A 12,440-nucleotide genomic window follows, 5' to 3' on the forward strand; every position below is an offset into this window, starting at 1 on the left:
TGAAATGAGGGCACACCGGGTACGGATACGTTCCCATGAAGGGGGCGTGACTGACGAAAGAAAAGCAGAACTAGCAAGACTCCTCAGTGCAACCCTACTCATCAAAATATCCAACCTCATCACGACCAAGGACTCCTTCATCGCCCTGTGCCTGACTGAGAATGATGTAGACTTACTCTTATCGAGCGAGAGCACAAGGAAACTCAAGTCTGCAAAATTTGAAGTTGCAGTCCCTCCACAACTCCGACCAAGGAAGTCAATTGTAGTCAAACGACTAGATAAACCGATCACCGAAGAAGCAAGTGAACAGCAATTGGTATCTGACATAGAATATAGACACCAATGGGCCAAGGTGGAGGTAGTGGTCAAGCTGCCCAGACTGCCATCCATGCTCAAAATAAGATTTACAGAAATAGCCATGGCCCAAAGAACAATTCAGGAGGGACTTTCTCCTACTACCATGTCAGCAGCAGCCAGGTGGAGCAAGAGGAATTCTTCCCCCTTACTCCATACCAATATTCTCACACGGCTACAGACTGCCCTAACAAGGACACCAAGCACTGCTCAGAATGCAGGAAAAAGAGGCACATCTTTAGAGAGTTTAAAACAAAGATACCCCCAAATGCCTAAACTGCGAAGGGGATCACAGAACACTGGCTACTCGCTGCCCCTTACGAAAAGCAATAGTTAACCAAAAGAAGGAGGAGGAGAGGGAAAAGGCACGGGAACATCAAAACAGGACATATTCAGCTGTGACAAAATTAATCAGAGAAACGACAAAGGTCCTCGAAAAAGTCGCCACACCACCCCCCGCAAAGCAACCTATTTTGGTTCAACTTGGAAATAAGCTTTCCATAAAAATATTGACCTCCATAATCCACGCCCACATCATGAATATAGCCAGACCTGGAACTTTTGCCCAGGCAGCAAGGGACATGTTCGCCACCAACAACCTGCTAGACATGGAATTCCCAAACGACGTGCCTTCTACCGAAATTTTCAACTTAATATACAAACCAGAGAGCACTGCAAATCAAGAACCATCGACTCAAGAACAGACTATCTCAGACATACAACCCGAGCCAGCAAGCGAGGAGGAAACAATGGATGACGAAATCGAAGATGAAACCACCACAATAACAGAACAAGCAGCCAGATTCAGCACCCCAAAAAAGAATCAAGCAGGAACTATGGCACCACCACCTTCACCCAGAAAGACCACGGAGAACGAAGACCTAGGGTATGAAACTGGTCTACGATTTTTCTCCACTAGAGCTCCCCCCATAGCCTCAACAAAAAGACTGTTGGCAGAAATAAGGCAAGGCAAGATAAAATACACATACTCAGACAAAAACCTAGATGACACAAACACTAATCAAGAAAGGAAGAATCATTACAAGACACAACAGAATAGAGAGAGTTGATCAGTCAACATATAAAAAGATCCGCCTGGGCCTGCCGACGGACTGGAAGGGGTCAGGGGAACACCGGTCAGCAAAAATGACGCAAACCAGTTCTAGGCACCAGCCTTCATAATAAACAAACTTAAAATAATACAACACAATGTTTTAGCATGGATCCCACAGAGAGCAAGCGAACTATATAACACTGGGAGGAATTCCAAAAGGAGTTAAGCAATCACCAAATCACCCAACTAAACAACAAACACACTTCCCAAATAGACAACACACTAGAGATATGGTACGAAAACGTTAGTGAAGCAATGGAACAACACATACCCAAGACCACTCACCGTACATTACCACACCCTCAATACTCACACCAATCAAGAATTCTACAGACACAATTCAGTAATTTATTAAAATTAATCATAGAACAAGGATGGACGCCAGAATACAGAAGACAATATTACACCATACACAAACAACTAGAAACATGTCCAAAGAAGCATATGTGAATAACTGGGAGAAACTAATAGCAGACACAGAAGCAATTTACCAGGTAATGATGGCTGAGGAAGACAAGGAAAAGAGAGCATTTTTATATGGACAATGGCTATGGCATTTCAAAGTTATGCCATTTGGCCTGTGCAATGCACCAGCTACCTTCGAACGCCTCGTGGGAAGGGTTCTGAAAGGCTTGCGCTGGATGACCGCCCTCATATATCTGGACGACGTGATTGTCTTTGGCAAAACTTTCGAACAAGAACTAGGGAGGCTATTGGAAGTATTTGACCGGTTCCCGGCTGCACACTTTAAACTGAGCCCAAAAGAAATGTTGCTTCTTCCAGAAGGAAGTTCAATATCTGGGACATATAGAAAGCGAAGACGGAGTAAGCACAGACCCAGAGAAGGTGGCGGTGGTGAGAAACTGGCCAGTGCCAACTTGTATAAGGGAGCTGCATAGTTTCCTTGGCCTTTGCACCTACTACCGTTGATTTGTGAAGAACTTCACCACGGTAGGAGCTCTGTTGCACCAACTGACTAAGAAGGGGCAAAAGTCTGTGTGGACTACTGAGAGTCAAGGCTCCTTCGACCAGCTAAAGGATGCCTTGGCCAACTCCCGGTGCTCCCGTATCCGGACCTAACTCGACCATTCATCTTGGACTGTGATGCTAGTAATAATGGCATCGGTAGGGTGCTGTCCCAGTAAAAGGATGATATCTAGTACGTAGTGGCATACTACAGCAAGAACTTAAGCCCTCCAGAGAGAAATTATTGTGTGACCAGAACGGAACTCCATTGGGAGTGAAGAAGACCCTGAGTCGCCTGCGGCAATGGTTTTACTGGGTTGGCATGCATAAGGATGTGGAAGAATGGTGCCATTCATGCAATGTCTCCTGCGCCAAGAAGGGACCAAAGCTACACACGCATGCCTCACTGCATTTGTACCATGCAGGTGCACCAATGGAGAGGGTCGCAGTGGATATTGCAGGGCTTCTGCCACTCACTGCAGATGGGAATAGGTACACTCGGAAACCATAATCTCTAGCCCACCTGGGTCGGTGCTGGAGGTTAGTACAGTGTCCTTTCTGGACGGTGGCCGACGGGTGCCCACTCTAACTATTACGAGGCAAGACACGCACGAACACACACAGTCATAGTACGGCTGTATAGATGATATTATGTATAAGTATTGTATATGGCATTTTATACTCTGCATTATCTTAATTATATATGAACTCGAAGAAAAATTACCATAGGTTGTACTTACGAAAGTATGAATAGAAATAAACACTTCCAAACCACCCAGTGAATCCACACAACGTTTACAGCACTGGTGTGTGTGTATGCCAGACCACGATGCTTCCACCACACCCCATCTATAACTTTTATTTTCCCTTCATTCGCATAGCTATATGAAAAATCGTGTTTAATTTAACTACATATTTCAAAAACCTTAAATTACATGTGGATCAGTCACTCCTCATTTGACACACTTATAGTGTAATACTTTGACCATCCCACCTGGGCACATGGAGGCCCACGGTAACTCTCACGGGGCAACATACGCATGAACACACAAGCATATTTATGTGAAGTGACGTAAAACCACATAGTAAAATACCTGGACAAATTCCCGAGTTAGGAAACGAAGTCTATGTGGCCCCAACGAGGTTACACCAGAGAGCTAACTCCCCAGCCACCTCCTACAAGGCACCGTCGTAGACAGAGATTTAATTCTTGACCACAGGATCTCGAGACAAGGCTACTGACACTGAGACACCTCGTGCCCATAGTTTAATACCGTGTCCAACCTCCATCTGGTGGGCATGGAATCTACCAGATTGCTGCAGATGTTCGGCCTCCTCCTTATTCCCTCCCACACATTATGTGCGTGTCTCCTCACTGCCTCCCTCGTTTTCTCCTCAACATCCCATTCAACAACCATATGCGCCCATAGATTTCTATTGGAATACAATCGGCTCCTTTAGGGGGCCAGTCCAATAGAATAATCTGCGGGTGCGCCTCAGACTAACGCTTAACTGCCCGACTTGTATGTATTGGACAGCGGTCTTGCACCATACATATAGGCTGTGGGTCTGGGATGGCATATGAGTTGCTGGGAGGATGGTTAGCACTCCTGTTGAACTGGCAGGTAGACAAAATAGAAAACTCACAGCGAAACTGTAAGAAAACCCATGGACAATGAGACATTAGTAAAATATACAGGTCATTTTTGCGCGTGCACACACATTATATACAGACCTATTGGTCCTTATGAGGCTGTTTGGTTATGGTATGCTAGCTAGTTTGCTAAGGTGAGGGAAAGTATACAGTATATATATATATATATATATATATATATATATATATATATATATATATATATATATATATATATATATATATATATATATATATATATATATATATATATATATATATATATATATATATAGACCTATTGGTCCTTGCGAGGCTGTTTGGTTATGCATTTTACCGGTGAGGTCGTTGATTATATGTTCAAAGTCCGCGTGTTATATGGACTAAAAATGAAGTATATATATGGTACCTCGTGTTTCATACCAGCTGGATTCGGTAAAATGCTACTGACACCACATACGAGGCACGGGCAGTTCCCATTGAGGTTCACGGCGCCATCAGCTCGATGAACAGGCTTTGTGTGAAATATAACAGAGCCTAGGACTGCTTTTAGTGTCCTTGTGGGTTGGTAGCTAGCGTTCCCTAGTCCCACCCAGTAGGTCGAGGGTTCGAATCCTGGCTGGTGAGGTCGTTGATTATATATATATATATATATATATATATATATATATATATATATATATATATATATTATAACATATATTTTACTCTTCTCAACAAATGCAAGGATGAATTATACGACTTACCCTTTGAGCAACGGTGTCCACACTGATACAGCATGCCTCCCTACACACGACATCAGGTCGGTCTTTCCTATGTCCTTCGGTTTTTCATTTCATAGCTCCAGTGTGTGGTGCTTTCCCTCACGTCCAATGGTTAAACGAGATTTTTTACGGTTTGCAATAAAATGCAATATTACAGTATATTAATATAGATTTTCTTCCATGTATTGATACTATGACTAGTTACCAAGATACAGAGCACGATGAACATAACATGTTAATGATAGTGAAGCCTGGGAGGGTTCATATCAAACTTGTGTGTTCGTGCGTATGTTGCCCCATGAGAGTTACCGTGGGCCTCCATGTGCCCAGGTGGGATGGTCAAAGTATTACACTATAAGTGTGTCAAATGAGGAGTGACTGATCCACATGTAATTTAAGGTTTTTGAAATATGTAGTTAAATTAAACACGATTTTTCATATAGTTATGTAAATGAAGGGAGAATAAAAGTTATAGATGGGGTGTGGCGGAAGCATCGTGGTCTGGCATACACACACACAAGCACTGTAAACGTTGTGTGGATTCACTGGGTGGTTTGGAAGCGCTTATTTCCATTCATAATTTCGTAACTACAACCTATGGTAATTTTTCTTCGTGTTCATATATAATGAAGATAATGCAGAGTGTAAAATGCCATATACAATACTTATACATAATGTCATCAATACAGCTGTACTATGACTGTGTGTGTTCGTGATAGTTAGAGTGGGCCCCCGTCCAGAAAGGTCACTGTACTAACCTCCAGCACCGACCCAGGTGGGCTAGAGATTATGGTTTCCGACTGTACATCTGTTTGGCCATGGATTACTTCACTAAGTGGCCAGAAGCTTATGCCATCCCAAATCAGGAAGCCACTACTGTTGCCAGGGTGCTGGTGGACCAGGTCTTCTGCCGGTTTGGTGTGCCCCACGAGTTGCAAGTACTGTGTTGAGGGGCAGACAGAATGGGATCAGGGGCTACCTGCTCTACTGATGGCATATCTGTCGGCTGCCTACGAGTCAACTGGATACGCACCTGCAAAACTGATGTTGGGTCACTAACTGAGGCTGCCAGCGGACCTGCTGACAGGAAGACCATCTGATGAAGAACTTCGTGAAGAAACCACTAGTTACATCAAAAGCCTCCAAGACGGGTTGACGGAGGTCCATCACCAAGTTCGAGGGGCTCTGGGGTTCTCGGGTGAAGTAATGAAGCGCAACCATGAGGTAAAAGCAAGCCAGGTCTATTACAAGGACGGTGATAACTGATAAGTATAACCCTCTGCGGAAGAAAGGTCAGTCACCGAAGTTGCAGAGTCATGGGAAGGACCATACACTGTAGTGGAATGCCTTTCAGATGTGACCTACCGGATTAGGGAAGAAGAAAGGCTCAACCGAAGGCAGTCCACGTCAATCGTCTGTGACAGTATCATGGGTCAGGGCAGTACACCCGGGAAGACTCTGAGGAGCAGTCATCTACCACCGACGAGGACCAGACGGAGATCCTGGGAGAACTCAGGACCGTACCGATCCAGGGAACCCAACCATGAACCAGGAAGAGGAGTACTGTTCCCTCATTGAGGAATTGGACGTGGCTGAAGAGGAGGGACCGAACTGAGTATGTGACTGAGGTTGCTGTGCCAAGGGGGTCTCTGAAGACATCCCAGTACGTCGGCGACAGCAGCGGAAGAAGAGGAGACTTACCAAGTTTCAGGATTATTATGTATATAATGAGTGGGAGTGTCGGGACGACACAAGGATTACGGAGGGGGCAGTGTTATGCCGAGGAATAATTTCGTATTACAATTTTATAAACTAGGTGTTTTGATTGTTTTCTGTCCCAAGCAACAGTTATTTTGATAAATTTACTGAATTTTCGTGTATTTATTGATGTATTAATTATGTAAGAATTTTCTGGAATGTATTGCATCATTTTTGTTATGATTTATTTATTATTGTAAGCCTCGATCGGAGTAGAACGTTCGAGAATGTCCCAGTCTAGGGGTCAGTCAATCGTTTCTGTTCATAGTGTAAAGAATGTACCTAGCAGAACAACTGAAGACAATTGTTATGCAAATATTGTCGAATTGTTGTGATTAATGTAAAGTGAGAAGACTAAGGAATTACATACTGGTAGTGTGCGGATTATTTTCTCTTATTCAAAGTGTGGAGTCAAGTTGTTAAGACATTACCCTGTTAACAGTGTCATGAAGAATTAGTGTTTATTAAAAAAAGACTACAGTGCACAAGTGTGTGTGACCTGGTGGAAATCTACCTGCCTATTGTTTGTCTGTACACTGATGCTGATCGTCGGAAAATTACAGGAGACCGACGGAACAGCCAGTGGTAATTCGACTACTCCTGTGAGATATCTACTGCTTCTGTAGATACGACCCTAGCCACTGGTAACCAATGGTGGAAGCTGGGTAAGCGGTGAAAGGAAAAGGGTCTTAACAATATTCTTAAATGTAAGACTTGTCTAGTTTGAGTATAATATAGGGATTTATTTAGCCCCTTTAAGACAACAATCAACAAACAATGAAGGGTAACCAAGTTTATGTGCAATGAACTGAATGTTTTGCAATTCTACTTCAAAAAATTCAGGGATACAAATTCGCAAACATCTCAAAAACATAACAGAAAACTAACATTTTGGTGGACTCATAGTGATTCGATAAAAATGAATGAAACTTTCTACCTGTATAGACTTTCTGTAAACCTTACATATATTTAAGCCTCTCTCTGTCCATGTAATCCAGTTGCCTCTGAAGATGTCTTGAATAAAGACGAAAGCTAAGGTGCTCCGTTGTTTCCCTTTTCCAGTGTTGGGGATTTATAATATAGTTAAAAGTCTACCCAGATCCCAACAGGCAACAACAATAAAGAAACAAAGACAATCGGACTATAAAAGGGTTGACAAAGGATACGAGTTTTTGTTGTGTATAATAAAGTACCATGAATTCCTTAACAAAATATTCAGCTTTCTATAATTTACCCTTAACCATACTTAACCTAAACATTAACAGTATATACATATTTATACAACATACAATAATTTGAAGCAAGGTGGAGGTGGGGTGGCAATATAAGATTACAAATACTTAAGTGCGGAGCTGAGATGGCTGAAGAGTAAGGCTGAGTATTGTAGAAGACGGTAGGTAGTCACTGTGCCGTAGGTTTCCAGGATAGGTGATCCTGTGGTCACTTCCCAGAGTGAACTGAACTCGCATCGAATTGGAGCTGATGAGGAAGACTTGGAGGAGGTGACGCAACAACCAGGATATGGAGAAGGGAAACCCCGGAGTGGTAACTAAGACTAGTCATACTCGGGTTTCGTCCCTAGATGGCGTTGCTCATGGTGCTGGGTAGGTAGATCATGACAATTGAGTGCTGGTAGGTAGATATGACATTGGTTCGTAACAATATATATATATATATATATATATATATATATATATATATATATATATATATATATATATATATATATATATATATATATATATCATTAGCCCATAAAGCGCTCGGACTTCTACATATAATCAACAATCTCACCCCGCCAAGACTCGAACCCACGATCTTATGTGTGTGACCGAGCGCTTTATGGGCTAATGAAATATATATGGAACCTCGTGTTTCAAAGCCGGATTTGGTAAAACGTTACTCTGATCACTTACGAGGTACGGGTAGTCCCCTATTGGAGGTTCACGGCGCCATAAGCTCGATGAACAGGCTTTGTGTGAAATATAACAAAGTCTAGGACCGCTTTTAGTGTCCTAGTGGTCTAGAGGTAATGTTCCCCGGTCACACACATAAGATCGTGGGTTCGAGATTAATTATATAAATTACACTGGGGAACAAAATTAAACTTTTTGTCAGTTGCATACATTTTGAAACCTGTTTCTGGGTAAATTGAGGTCACTGATTTCAAATATGGCACCGGTTTTTTTCTATCGGGTTTAGTTTTGTTGCCGTGAGTTACCTACCATTTACTACTATATATAGTTAGACTACCATATACTACTGCTAAAAATCTAAACCAGCACACAGAGAGGAATTACCAAAGACGTAGAATTAATTTTTAATTAATTTTATTTACCTTGACAAGCATATTTTGGATTCATCAGTTGCTTTTGTGAACTATGCCAGATTTATTCAGGCACAAACTTGCGTTGAATGAACTGTCTTGAATATCGCCTCTCAGTGCAGTCTCGCTGAATGCTCCAGCAATAGTCCGCCATCATGTGAATGTCCCAGCGACCTTGATACCTGTCTTCCATGACTTTGATATCCTGGTGACAGCGTTCACCTTGCTCATCACTCACGTCCCCCAAGTTTGCCGGAAACAGTTCAAGATGACTGTTCAGGAAATGCATCTTAATGCTCATGTTGCAACCTAACACATGGAAACTTTCCATCAAAGATTCAACGAGCTTTTTATAGTCCTCTGATTTCCTGTTTCCAAGAAAGTTCCTTACAACAGAAACGAATGCTCCCCATGCATTTCTCTCAACATCAGTCATGGATTGAGTGAAGGCTTGGTCTTTAATCAGCGTCCTAATTTGAGGGCCGTCGAAAATACCTGCTTTGAGTTTTTCTAGCGTTAAACCAGGGAACACTTCACACAGATACTTAAAACAGTCACTGTCAGTATCGAGCGCCTTGACAAACTGTTTCATAAGGCCCAGCTTGATGTGAAGGGGCGGGAAAACAATTTTTTCACGTTCCACTAGGGGTTCATAAATGATGTTCTTTTCCCCAACATTGAGGCTTTCCCTAACTGACCTTTCCTTCTGAATCCAGTGTCTGTCTTTGGCTCTGCTGTCCCAGAGGCAGATAAAGCAAGGAAATTTTGTATACCCACCTTGCTGTCCTAGCAAAAAATTGACCATTTTTAGATCAACACAGATGATCCATTTGTGTTCTTCATATTTGAGTAGCTCCAAAACCGTTTTGATGTGTTCATATTTTTCTTTCAGGTGTACTGAGTGTCCTATGGGTATTGCGCCAAAGATGTTGCCTATATGTAATAAAACACACTTCAGACTCCGCTTAGAGCTATCTATAAAGAGGCGCCACTCTTTCGGATCATAACCTGGAGCTCCCATCGCGGTGACTAATCAAGAAATATAACAACAGTAGACGAAGTCAAATTTAGAATCAAAGAACTGTAAGAGGTTCTTTTCTCTGTTGCGAAAGAATGTTACCTTTGTGTCTATTTTCAGCAAGTTTTTATCTTTGCTATTTTCAGAATCTGTGACCTGATATGTAAATTGCCGCGTAGCATCAAAACTAGACCTGATCTGCACAAACGAATGCCATTTTCAGAATCTGTGACCTCAAATCTACCAGAATCAAGTGTCAGAACTCATGCAACCGAAAGTGTGTTCCCCAGTGTTATCAAAGGTTGGATTCCACTGAATATTATTCTACCCTATAAATATGTTCTGCTTACATGGTTCTGTTATTATCAAACACTATGCATTTATTCAGTCTTAATTTATTTATTTTTATGACGTCTCCGTGAAGTGCTGTTCTTGAGTCAAATTTCATCTACACGTATTATTAGCTGTTGTTGGTTATATTTAGTTAATTAGTATTATATTTAAACATTACAGCATGTCAGGTTATTGAACCTTGATGTAGTTTTATCGTATTTTATCATATATTCATATTGTGTAATTTCATTACTATGACGTTCAGTAGATACAACACCTCAGGGTTTTGCCCCCCGAGGCCCGCGGCCATTAAAAGATAATGATTAATTATCAGCTTCCGTCACCTCGTTAACTCGTTTCACACCAACTGACGACCTACCCCAACAACCTTAACTATCTCGAGCATATCAGTGTATTACCTCAGATCAAGTTTTATGGTCACCCTGACTATATATGCATTTGCCCTATTATTTGTACTGTTTCCAGCCAATAAGTGAGGTAATTATACACAGTCACAGGCTTGTGATGTAAGCCAGCTAGATCGTAATCAAGATAAGGAGATGGTGGTGATAAGCCTCCACTCAGACTGTCACCAAGGTGGGATGGTGTTGCGTTGTTAATACGACCAATAACAACTTAATTTTAATGATGACTTGACAACGGAAAACGTAAGTGGTTACGGAGTTGAACACATTGATTCTAGCTAGAATTAGCATCAATCACTGCATTCATCCACCATTGCAGCCACCTATTACTCCAACTACCCACCATTAAATCCACCTATGACTGCATCCATCCACCATTACATCCACCTATTACTACATCTATCCACCATTGCTTCCACCCACTCATCAGCGCATCCACCCATCAACCGACCAATGCCCAACTGGTGGTGGAGTGCTGTAACAACGGGGGTGTGGAGAGCTTTAACTCTAGGAAGTGGAGAGCTTTAACTCTAGGAGGTGAAGAGCTTTAACTCTAGGAGATTGAGAGCTTTAGCTCTAGTAAGAGGAGAGCTTTAATTCTAGGAAGTGGAGAGCTTCAACTCTAGGAAGTGGAGAGCTTTAACTCTAGGAGGTGGAGAGCTTAAACTCTAGTAAGTAAAGAGCTTTAACTCAAGGATGTTGAGAGGTTTAATTCTAGGAAGTGGAGAGCTTTAACTCTAGGTGAAGAGCTTTAACTCTAGGAGTTTGAGAGCTTTAACTCTAGGGTAGGCGAGGTTTAACTCTAGGAAGTGTAGAGGTTTATCTCTGAAGTGAAGAATTTAAACTCTGAAGTGAAAAGCTTTAACTCTAGGAAGTGGAGAACTTTAACTCTAGGAGGTGAAGGGCTTTAACTCAAGGAGGTGGAGAGCTTTAACTCCAGGAAATGGAGAGCTTTAACTCTAGGAAGTGGAGAGCTTTAACTCTAGGAAGTGGAGAGCTTTAACTCTAGGAGGTGGAGAGCTTAAACTCTAGGAGGTGGAGAGATTTAACTCTAGGAAGTGGAGAGCTTAATTCTGAAGTGAAGAGCTTTAACTCTAGAAAGTGGAGAACTTAACTCTAGGAGGTGGAGAGCTATAGTTGTAGAAGGTGAAAGGCTTTAACTCTAGGAGGTGGAGAGCTTTAGCTGTAGAAGGTGAAAGGCTTTAACTCTAGGAGGTGGAGAGCTTTAATTTTGAAGTGAAGGCCTTTAACTCTAGGAGGTGGAGAGCTTTAAGTCTAGGAAGTGGAGAGCTTTAACTGTAGGAGATGGAGAGCTTAAACTCTAGGAGGTGGAGAGATTTAACTCTAGGAAGTGGAGAGCTTTAACTCTAGGAAGTGGAGAGCTTTAACTCTAGAAAGTGGAGAGCTTTAATTCTAGGAGGTGGAGAGCTTAAACTCTAGGAGGTGGAGAGATCTAACTCTAGGAAGTGGAGAGCTTAATTCTGAAGTGAAGAGCTTTAACTCTAGAAAGTGGAGAGCTTTAACTCTAGGATGTGGAGAGCTTTAGCTGTAGAAGGTGAAAGGCTTTAACTCTAGGAGGTGGAGAGCTTTAATTTTGAAGTGAAGACCTTTAACTCTAGGAGGTGGAGAGCTTTAACTGTAGGAGGTGGAGAGCTTAAACTCTAGGAGGTGGAGAGATTTAACTCTAGGAAGTGGAGAGCTTTAACTCTAGGAGGTGGAGAGCTTAAACTCTAAGAGGTGGAGAGATTT

This window comes from Homarus americanus, unplaced genomic scaffold (genome assembly GCF_018991925.1).
Source record: "Homarus americanus isolate GMGI-L3 unplaced genomic scaffold, GMGI_Hamer_2.0 scaffold34921, whole genome shotgun sequence".
Taxonomy (NCBI): Eukaryota; Metazoa; Arthropoda; class Malacostraca; order Decapoda; family Nephropidae; genus Homarus; species Homarus americanus.